Here is an 11,837-nt window from a genome sequence, read left to right on the forward strand (position 1 = left end):
TCCAGAAGTTTCAGTGAGGTTTCAGGAGGGAGCAAAATTAGATGCATATGTGCAATCTGTCGTTGTAACCTGAACTCTACCCTGCAATTCTGAAATCCGATCTGCTCCTTAAAATTTGGTGTGGGACTTCTCCATAGAGTTATGGGAATTCATAAGCTCAATGTATGCCACTACAGACTTTGCTTCATGCGACCACATACCAGGCATTCTGCTGGAATCTGGGATACAGATGTGTTTAGGGCATGGTACCCTCCTAACAGATATCAGCTAAGCAGAAGAGGCGGACATACTTAAGGAAACATAATACAAGCCCACAGTCCCTCACCCAGATCCTTGGGAGTCATATAGGTTTTAGATTTCAGGATTTATTAGATTTTAGAAAGGTAATATGGGCCATGATTCTCATGGTACTCCAGTGGGGCCTGCAGCAACACCTCAGTATCAAACACAATATTGCAGCAGTGAAATGTATGGATATTCACACTAAATAAATTTTTTTTTTAAAGATGATAAATAACCTCACATCCATTCAGGACAAGTTTAAAAACTGAGTACGTTAATAAATAAGGTCCAGTTTTCAGTTTGGGGATGTCTGAGTTGTTGATAAGGTCCTGTGAACCAGAATGTCTTAGTCTGTCTGGCTGCTATCACACAATTCCTTAGACTGCATAATTTATAAGTAATAGAAACTCATTTCTCATAGTTCTGTAGTCTGGGAAGTCCAAGCTCAAGGCACTGGCAGATTCGGTGTCTGCTGAGGGCTTGTTCTGTGCTCCGTAGATGGTACCTTGTGGCTACATCCTCACATGGGGGAAGGGGAAGACAGCTCTCTTGAATTAAAAAAAAGAAAAAATTAAGTTTAAAAATGTTTTATTAAATTATTTTTTTTTTTAAGAGACAGGGTCTCATTATGTTGCCCAGGCTGGTCTCAAACTCCTGAGCTCAAGTGATCCTCCCCACTTAGCCTCCCAAACTGTTAGGATTACAGGCGTGAGCCACTGCACCCAGGCTTGAACCTTTTTTATAAGGTTACTAATCCCATTCATGAGAGCTCTGACCTTATGACTTAATCACCTCCTAAAGGCCCCACCTCTTCTTACCATCACACTGGTGACTAAGTCTCAATATATGCATTTTGGGGGAATACATTCAGACCACAGAACTCTATAATGTACTAAGTTTTATAAATGAAAGTTGTACAAAATAGTGTAAGTGTATACTGAAGAGAAAGGGGACGCTTCACAGGGGAAATGATATTTGAACTAGACCTTGATGACTGAATAGGAGCTCACCAGAAGGGAAAGGGGGTTCTGGGCAGGGTGAGCAGCTCAAGCAAAGACCCAGTGTATTAGTCCATTTTCATGCTGCTGATAAAGACATACTGGAGACTGGGCAATTTACAAAAGAAGGAGGTTTAATGACTTACAGTTCCGGTTGGCTGGGGAAGCCTCACAATCGTGGTGGAAGGCAAGGAGGAGCAAGTCACGTCTTACATGAGTGGCAGCAGGCAAAAAAAGAGCTTATGCAGAGAAACTCCTGTTTTTTAAAACAATCAGACCCATTCACTATCACAAGAACAGCACAGGAAAGACCCACTCCCATGATTCAATCATCTTCCACTGGGTTCCTCCCACAACACATGGGAATTATGGGAGCTACAAGATGAGATTTGGGTGGGGACACAGATCCAAATCATATCACCCAGAGGTTGGAAGCATGAAAGAATGTCACTTCTTGGCTGGAGGCAGTGCCTCATTCCTATAATCCCAGCACTTTGGGAGGCCAAGGTGGGTGGATCACCTGAGGTCAGGAGTTTGAGACTAGCCTGGCCAACATGGTGAAACCCCTTCTCTACTAAAAATGCAAAAATTAGCTGGGTGTGGTGGCTCATGCCTGTAATCACAGCTACTCGGGAGGCTGAGGCAGGAGAATCACTTGAACCCAGCAGGCAGAGGTTGCAGTGAGCCAAGATCATGCCATTGCACTCCAGCCTGGGCGACAAGAACAAAACTCCATCTCAGAAAAAAAAAAAAAAAAAAAAAAAAAAGAATATCACTTCTTGAGCAACTCGGCAGCTTGGTTTTGGTTCTAGAGCCAGGTCTCTTTCTCTGCAGAATGAGTCTATTCTTCCCAGCTGAAGCATGGGCTTGATTAGAGATGGAATGGTATGAGAGACGGGGCTGGAGAGGTTAGCAGGGGCATGTCATGGAGAGCTATCTGGGCCACACCAAGAAATTTGGTGCCTGTAGGGCATCATTTCTCAAAGTGTGGTCTCCAAATCCTCTCAAGAAGTCCAAGAGGTCAAATCATTTTTGTAACAATGCTAACATAAGATTTGCTCTTTTTATTTTGTTGACTTTTTTTTTTTTTTTTTGACACCGAGTCTCACTCTGTCACTCAGGCTGGAGTGCAGTGGTGCGGATTCTCCTGCCTCAGGCTCCCAAGTAGCTGGGATTATAGGCTTGCACCACCACACCCAGCTAATTTTTTTTTTTTTTTGTATTTTTAGAAGAGACAGGGTTTCACCATGTTAGCCAGGATGGTCTCCATCTCCTGACCTCATGATCTGCCCGCCTCGGCCTCCCAAAGTGCTGGGATTACAGGCGTGAGCCACCACACCCTGCCTGACATTTTTAATGATGGTGCAAGAGCAATATTGAGTGGGGCCGGGTGCGGTGGCTCATACTTGTAATCCCAACACTTTGGGAGGCCAAGGTGGGTAGATCACTTGAGATTAGGAGTTTGAGACCAACCTGGCCAACATAGTGAAACCTCGTCTCTACTAAAAATACAAAAATTAGCCGGGTGTGGTGGCATGTGCCTGTTATTTCAGTGACTCAGGGGGCTGAGGCAGGAGAATCACTTGAACCTGGGAGGTGGAGGTTTCAGAGAGCCAAGATCCCACCACTGCACAAGACTCTGTCTCGCAAACAAACAAACAAAAAACCCACAAAATAACATGGTCAGAGGGATACACTAGTTGACTTCTTGGCCTAAACTTCCTACCTAGACATTTCAAGATTCTTTGACAGTCTCTGTTTTAGGCATCAAATGTGCACATTGTTGACGTGCAAAAAGCTTTCTGTTGTTTCAAATGAAATTGAGTTTTGGGTGGGCTCGGTGGCTCACATCCCAGCACTTTGGGAGGCCAAGGCAGGTAGATCCCTTGAGGTCAGGAGTTCGAGACCAGCCTGGCCAATATGGCAAAACCCCATCTCCATTAAAAATACAAAAATAAGCTGCATGTGGCGGTGGGTGCCTGTAATCCCAGCTACTTGGGAGGCTGAGGCATAAGAATCACTTGAGCCTGGGAGGCAGAAGTTGCAGTGAGCTGAGATTATGCCTCTGAGATTGTGCCACTGCACTCCAGTCTGGGTGAAAGAGTGAGACTCTGTCTCAAAAAAAAAAAAAAAAAAAAGTTTGTTTTATCTAAGAAGAATATCCTCAATGAAACAGTAAAATTATCATTTTTATTAAGTCTTCACCCTTCAGCACGACTTTCTATTATTCTGTGTGATGGAATGGGAAGTATGTATAAAACAATTCTTTTGCATACCAAAGTACTGTGGTTATCTCTAGGAAAGGAACTTGTGTAATTGTTTGAGTTGCAGGTGAAACTAGCCATTCTTTATGGAATGCCATATTTTAGTTGAAAGAACAACTGCCAAAGAAAAAAATTATGACTCTTCGGATTTTAGTATTTGGCAGATATTTTCTTAAAAATGAATGCAGCGATGTTTATAGCAGCACAATTTGCAATTGCAAAAATGTGGAACCAGACAAATGCCCACCAATCAATGAGTGAATAAAGAAACTGTGGGGTGTGTGTGTGTGTGTATATATATATATGTACATGTGTACCTGTATATGTGTGTGTATATATATACACACATATATATACACATGTACATATATACATATATATACACACGTACATATGTACATATATACACACACGTACATATATATACATATATACACACACACACACACACACACATATGATGGGATATCACTCAGCCATAATAAGAAATGAATTAATGGCATTCACAGCAACCTGGATGAGATTGGGGACTATTATTCTTTTTTTTTTTTTTTGAGATGGAGTCTTGCTCTGTCGCCCAGGCTGGAGTGCAGTGGCACGATCTCTGCTCACTGCAAGCTCCGCCTCCTGGGTTCACGCCATTCTCCTGCCTCAGCCTCCCGAATAGCTGGGGCTACAGGCGCCCACCACCATGCCTGGCTAATTTTTTGTATTTTTAGTGGAGACGGGGTTTCACCGTGTTAGCCAGGATGGTCTCGATCTGCTGACCTCGTGATCCACCTGTCTCAGCCTCCCAAAGTGCTGGGACTACAGGCATGAGCCACCGCGCCCAGCTGGAGACTATTATTCTAAGTGAGGTAACTCAGGAATGGAAAATCAAACATCGTATATTCTCACTCATAAGTGGGAGCTAAGCTATGAGGATGCAAAGGCATAAGAGTGATACAATGGACTTTGAAGACTCGGAGGGTAAGGGTGGGAAGGGGGTGAAGAATAAAAGACTACAAATTGGATTTAGTGTATACTGTTTGGGTGATGGGTGCACCAAAATCTTACAAATCACCACTAAAGAACTTATTCATGTAACAAATACACCTGTTCCCTCCAAAACCTATGGAAATAAAAAATGTTTTTAAAAAAATGTTATTTGAGAAAGATTAAAAAACTCCTAACTACTGAAAAACAAAATGAATGCAGTGAGATGGTCACTTCAAGGAAAGCAACTGACAGTATTTGTTGTCAATGATAACACTTGAGCTTTTGAGCAAAAACTTAAATGTTGGAAATTTTACACCACGGCTTTGACAGCGTCCCAGTACTAAAATAATTTTCTGATAAAATCAGTGGTAATATCACTGGTAACATTAACTAATGAGATTTTTCAACTAATGAGATTTCTCAACATTCAACAGTGTAATGAAATATATCACTGTTTGGAAGCTGTGCTTAAGTTAGTGAATCAATATCTTCCACAGGATCAATGCTTGATACTGTCAAATCATACATGGATGAAATATCTATTAAAAATGCAAGATAGCACGCCTGTAATCCCAGCACTTTGGGAGGCCGAGGTGGGTGGATCACGAGGTCAGGAGATCGAGACCATCCTGGCTAACACGGTGAAACCCCGTCTCTACTAAAAATACAAAAAAATTAGCTTGGCTAGGTGGCAGGTGCCTGTAGTGTCAGCTAATCGGGAGGCTGAGGCAGGAGAATGGCGTGAACCTGGGAGGCGGAGCTTGCAGTGAGCCGAGATCGCACCACTGCACTCCAGACTGGGCGACAGAGCAAGACTCCATCTCAAAAAAAAAAAAAAAAAGCAAGCTAGATCAATGGATTTCAATGTAACAGAGTAAGAAAAGTCTATGTATATTGAAGCTGTATCCCACATTGCAACTAACCTTTAAGAAACTATCACTTGAGCTATCACAAGTTGAGTTTTGGTGTAGTATTAAAGAAGACAATTATCTGAAAGGCCATAAAAATAGCCCTCATTTTCCCCCAAGTACATATTTACGTGAGGGCCAATCTTCTCATAAACTTCAACCAAAACAATAAATTGCAACAGATTGACTGCAGAAGCAAAGATGAGAATTGAGATGTCTTCTATTTAAGCCAAACAACAAAAAGACTTGCAAAGCTGTAAAACAATGCTATGTTGCTCACTAATTATTTTTGTCTTGGAAGATTTAGCTATTTTTTGCAAAAATATTTACATGTAATGAGCTTACTATTTAATTTAATTTATTTATTTATTTTGAGATGGAGTCTTGCTCTGTTGCCCAGGCTGGAATGCAGTGGCACAATCTCTGCTCACTGCAACCTTTGCCTCCCAGGTTCAAACAATTCTCCTGCTTCAGCCTCCCAAGTAGCTGGAAATACAGGTGGCTGCCACTATGCCTGGCTAATTTTTGTATTTTTAGTAGAGACAAAGTTTCACCCTGTTGGCCAGGCTGGTCTTGAACTCCTGACCTCAAGTGATCTGCCAGGCTTGGGCTCCCAAAGTACTGGGATTGCAGGCACGAATCACTATGCCTGGCCTATTTTTAAATAAATAAATAAATATTTTGAAATATTCTCACTTTCAATTTCTAATCTGGTAAATGTTGATATAACCTACATGAACAAAAGCTCTTTGGAGTCGTCAATAACTTTTTTCTTTTTTTTTTTTTTTGAGATGGAGTTTCACTCTTATTGCCTAGGCTGGAATGCAATGGCATTATCTTGGTTCACTGCAACCTCCATCTCCCAGGTTCAAGTGATTCTCCTGCCTCAGCCTCCCATGTTGCTGGGATTACAGGCATGCACCACCACACCTGGCTAATTTTGCATTTTTTTAGTAGAGACAGGGTTTCACCATGTTGGTCAGGCTGGTCTCAAACTCCTGACCTCAAGTGATCCACCTGCCTCAGCCTCCCAAAGTGCTGGGATTACAGGCGTGAGCCACCGCACCCGGCTCTTCATTAACTTTTATAACTGCAAAGGGGTCCTGAGACCAAAAAGTTTGAAAACCATTGCTAAAATGAGCTACAATGAAAGAAAAGTCAGTGTCAGATTTGAACAAGAGGAGAGATTTTATACTGGAAAGATCCTTCTAAAGGCAGTGTGGAAGCAAGGCCAGAGTGGAACCAGGTTGCGCGCAGGTGCCCCAGTCAGGGAGTAAGACATAAGAATGGAAGGGGACTGGATGCAGTGGCTCATGCCTATAATCCCAACACTTCGGGAGGACAAGGAAGGAGGATTGCTTGAGCTCAGAGAAGTTCAAGAGCAGGCTGGGCATCATGGCAATATCCCATCTCTACAAAAATTACAAAAATTAGCCTGACATGGTGGCATATGCCTGTAGTCCAAGCTAGTTGGGAGGCTGAGCTGGGAGGATCGCTTAAGCCCGGGAGGTCAAGGCTGCAGTGAGCCAAAATCACGCCACTGTACTCCAGCCTGGGTGATAGAGCAAGATCCTGTCTCCAGAAGAAAAAAAAAAAAAAAAGGCAATGGGATTGGGAATAGGAGAGGAGAGTATTTTTGCAAGGAACATTCTATAAGTAGAAATGACAGGACATGTTGGCTATCTGCCCACACTCACCCACCCATTGCTCCTCCCCATAGCAGTATCACTTTCATTTAAATTCCTTATAGTCTTGGCTGTCCTCTCTAATAGGCTTCAAGCTTAATGTGTCCCAAAATGGATTCTTGATTTCTCTCAATCTAAACTTATTCCTAGAGTCTTCCTCATCTAACAAATAAATACATATATAGCAACTCCATTTTTCCAGTTGCTTAGGCCAAAAACAATGAAGGCATTAAATCCAGCAGCAAATCCTGTTAGCCCCATCTTTTTTCTTTCTTTCTTTCTTTCTTTCTTTCTTTCTTTCTTTCTTTCTTTCTTTCTTTCTTTCTTTTTTGAGACGGAGTCTCGCTCTGTTGCTCAGGCTGGAGTGCAATGGCATGATCTCGGCTCAGTGCAACTCTGCCTCCCTGGTTCAAGCAATTCTCCTGCGTCAGCCTCCTGGGTAGCTGGGACTACAGGCATGTGCCACCACACCCAGCTAATTTTTGTGTTTTTATTAGAGATGGGGTTTTGCCATGTTGGCAAGGCTGCTCTCGAACTTCTGAACTCAAGGGATCCACCAACCTCGGCCTTTCAAAGTGCTGGGATTAAAGACATGAGCCACCATCCCTGGCCACCTCCATCTTTAAAATGTTCCCATAATCCAACCACTTCTCACCATCCTTGACTACCTCTCTGACCTCATCTACCGCCCTCTCCCTTGCTCCCTCTCCTCCAGTCATGCTGTCCTTGACTATGCTAAGCACACTCCTACCTCAGGGCCATTGCACTGGCTGTTCCCCCTGCCTGGATTGCTCTTCCTTCCAGATATCAACACTGATTACTCTCCTACTTGCTTCAGATCTTTGCTCAACTGTCTCCTTATCAGAGAGGGCTTCCCTGAACCCATGTACACATTTCCTATTTGCATCTCTCTTTATCCTGCTTTACTCTTCTGGTTAGCCCTCATCACAACCTGATGTGTTACGGATTTATTTTCACTTGTTTGTATATTTTATGTTCCCCTCCAGTAGCATGTAAGCTCTATAAGAATAGAGACGCTTAGTTTGTATTCCTCAATACCTAGAATGAGCCCTAGCCCAGAGCAGATACTCAACATTTATTTTGAACCAATGGATGAATAATTTGACATTTACATACGTTTTTGTTTGAAAAAAGTTGAATACCACTAATCTTTGGACAAGATGATGGGAGCCTGACATAATCCCTGATGGCACCTGATACAATAGTTAACATGTACTGCCTTAGGTGTTTTTTAAGGTATTCTCTTATTCTTTCTCTTTCCAGCAACCTAGGATGCAGATGCCATTATCCCCATTTTACAGAAGAGGAAATTGAGGCAAAGAGAGATTACATAACTTGCCCAAGATCACACACTAGTTAGCATCAGAGCAAGAGTTTGCACCAAAGCAGCTTGGCCCTATAGTCCACATTCTCTCTCTCTTTTTTTTTTTTGGAGATGGAGTTTCGCTCTTGTCGCCCAGGCTGGAGTGCAGTGGCTTGATCTCGGCTCACTACAACCTCAGCCTCCCAGGTTCAAGCGATTCTCCTGCCTCAGCCTCCCAAGTAGCTGGGATTACAGGCGTGTGCCACCACATCTGGCTGATTTTTGTATTATTAGTAGAGACGGGGTTTTGCCATGTTAGCCAGGCTGGTCTCGAACACCTCAGGTGATCCACCCACCCTGGCCTCCCAAAGTGCTGGGATTACAGGTGTGAGCCACCACACCTGGCCTAGTCCACATTCTTAACCACTCTGCCATGATACTTGGATCTGGAAGTACTCTAAACATCTAGTATAAAGGGGTTGGACCATGATCTCTAAGATGCTTCCAGTTCTATGGGTCTGTGAGCTTGAGATTCTACTACTTAGAATATTCATTGATTATTGACTTAATTAGTTAGCTAATTCATTTCTTCAACACATATTTATTAGCTATTCACTACATGCTAGGTTCTGTGCTAGGCACTTCCCATATATTTTCTTTAATCCTGAGAAGTAGGAATTATGATGCTTATCTTATAGATGAGGAATCTGAGGCTTATAGAACTTAAGAATTTATCCAGGGTCCAGTTATTAGCAGGAACAAGATTCGAGTCCCGGTCTCAGGTCTGCTTTTTTCCAAAACTCAAGCTCCTTCCCTGACCCTCGCCTGCTTCTCTTCCAGCTTGCAGGGAGCCTTTGGGGCCCTACGTGCGTGAAGTTCCAGTGAACCCACGGAGAGGCCTGTAGGGGCAGGGGACATGGGGTGCCTCTTCACCTCTGAGGCAGGATTTCAGAGTCTGAGAGCACCAGTTTGGTCCAGAAACCCTGGCTGGGACGTTAGTAAAGGGGCAAGAATTCACAAACCCTCACGAGGTGTCACTTTTTGTCCTGATCCTCTCCTTTCCCTCCAGCCTGCTGTGGGCAGCGTCAACCACTGCGACATATAACATGCCACATCAGCAGACAGGCCAGGCTGGGATCCCAGATAATTTGACAGCAGGGACCTTTCACCATCGGACTGCTTTCCAGTCAGGCAGCACTGAGGCTAATTAAAGCTCCCTCTGGGGCATCAGGGAGAAGGGAGGAGACAGGCACGACCAAATCTAAAGACATACTCATCCGGGAATAAAGCGAGGGAGGCGGAGGTAGAAGCCTGGCTCGGAGGAGCTCACAGCGGGTCCTGCAGGCAGAACGCGGTCACGTGACTGATGTCCCTCCGGCTGGCAGCGCAAATGGAGTCACAGCCCTAGCAATACCCCGGATTGCAAACTCTCGAGGTCTCCGCCCATTTCATGGCAGGAAATCAGTGTTTTCCAAGAACGCCCAGTGGCGCGGGCACGGGCCTGAGTCCCGCCGCCCACTGCTCTCGAGCGGCCGGAGCAGCAGCTCCGTGGCGCCCCCTGGCGGCCGCCCCTGCTGGCGCCGTCCCCCGGGTGTCAATAGGCCGTGGCGCGCCTCCCTCTCGGTTGAGAGCTGTGGGAGCCCAGGACGTGCCTATTAAAGGTATCTTTTGAAGTGAGAGGGACAAGAAAAGGCCTTCCCTTTATGTGACTCTCTGTTCCCCAGCAAAGTTGCCAGGGTCCCCAACAATCGTAGTTTCTCCTTCACAGGAGGTTCCCCTGACGTCCTCTACAGGGCGCGCGCGCACGGCCAGGGCGATTTCGGGGTTCGCCGCCCACGTGCTGCGCGGTCTCTTCTCCAGGCCACCCCGCTTGTCTAGCTATGCGCTGGGGGCAGGGAAAGATCTCCCTGTAAGATCTCCCTTACATGTGGATATCTGAGAGCAGAGATCTCGATGACCCCGGAAGACCCCTACACCCGGAGTGGAGCGGGAGCAGGATGAGAGAATATTGACTGAGCCCTGCCAGCCACTGTTCTAAGCACTTTTTCCCTGTTCCTGCCGATTTGCTCCTCACACCATAGGAAGTGGAGACTATGATTATCCCCGTTGCACAGTAAGGAAACTGAGGCAAAGGGAGGTTAGGTAACTTGGCGATGTCTCCCGGCTAGGGATAGCAGAATGGGATAGAAACGCAGGCCACCCGGCCTGGTGCGGTGGCTCACGCCTTTAATCCCAGCACTTAGGGAGGCCGAGGCGGGCGGGTTACCTGGGGTCAGGAGTTCGAGACCAGCCTGGCCAACATGGCGAAACCCTATCTCTACTAAAAATACAAAAATTAGTCGTGGTGGGCACCTGTAATCCCAGCTACTCAGGAGGCTGAGGCAGAAGAATCGCTTGAACCCAGGAGGCAGAGGTGGCAGTGAGCCGAGATCACTCCACTGCACTTCATCCTGGGTGGCAGAACAAGACTCTGTCTCAAAAAAAAAAGAAAAAAAGAAAGGCAGGCCACCCGGTGGTGGTCCCTGTGCTCCTCCCCACCCCCCACACTGTGCTGGGCGGTGAGGAGGCGGCTGGCCCAAGAGGTGGGGGTGTGGAGTGGGGCACATCAGAGATTTCAAATTGACCAAGGTCTGTTTTGTGTCAGTTTGTCAGTTTTATGTGTCAGCTTGGCTAAACTATGGTCTCCTGTTATTTGATCAAACACTAATCTATTTTTTCTTTTAGTTTAAAAAATAATAATTAAATGAACAAATCCTGGCTAATGTATTTTTTTGTAGAGACAGGGTTTCGCCATGTTGCCCAGGCTGGCCTCCGACCCTTGTGCTCAAGTGATCTGCCACCATGCCTAGCCTCAAACACTAATCTAGATGTTGCTTGAAGGCATTTTGTAGATGTGATTTGTCTATAATTAGTTTACTTCAAGTAAGGGAGATTATCCCAGATAATCTGGGTGAGTCTGAAAGACTTTATGGGTAGAACTGAGGTGCCCTTGAAGAGGAAGAAATTCTGCCAGCCAATAGCAATTTCAGCTTGTGCTGAAGAGTTCCAGCCTTCCTAACAACCAGCCCTACAAATTTCGGACTTGCCTAGCTAGCCCTGTGCGTATAAACCAATTCCTTGCAATAATCACACCTACACCCACACCCCACCCCCCTCCCGAAATATATGTATATATGGAGAGAGAGGGAGAGAGAATATAAAATCATACATATATCATATATCTCCTATTGGTTCTGTGTCTTTAATTTCTCTAGTTGACCCCTGACTGATGCAATGACCCAAGAGCAGGCAGATGCCCAGGGGGCGTTTATGACACCTCTCCTAGGATGTGGCTCAATCTGAGTCCCTTGTGAGTCCCTCAACGGCCATCTGCAACCCTGAGGAGGGTAGGAAAATCC

General features: G+C 45.1%; 1 long non-coding RNA gene across 1 annotated transcript; it reads right to left on the bottom strand.

Moving 5' to 3' along the window:
• Positions 1-348: 348 nt before the first annotated feature.
• On the bottom strand, positions 349-9,866 carry LOC129529489 (uncharacterized). Its single transcript, XR_008675015.2, has 3 exons — positions 9,713-9,866; positions 1,427-1,536; positions 349-830 (listed from the first exon to the last, which is right to left on the bottom strand). It is a non-coding gene; the product is annotated as an uncharacterized lncRNA (long non-coding RNA).
• Between the last annotated feature and the right edge of the window lie 1,971 nt (positions 9,867-11,837).

The sequence above is a fragment of the Gorilla gorilla genome, chromosome 23, assembly GCF_029281585.2.
Source record: "Gorilla gorilla gorilla isolate KB3781 chromosome 23, NHGRI_mGorGor1-v2.1_pri, whole genome shotgun sequence".
NCBI lineage: Eukaryota > Metazoa > Chordata > Mammalia > Primates > Hominidae > Gorilla > Gorilla gorilla.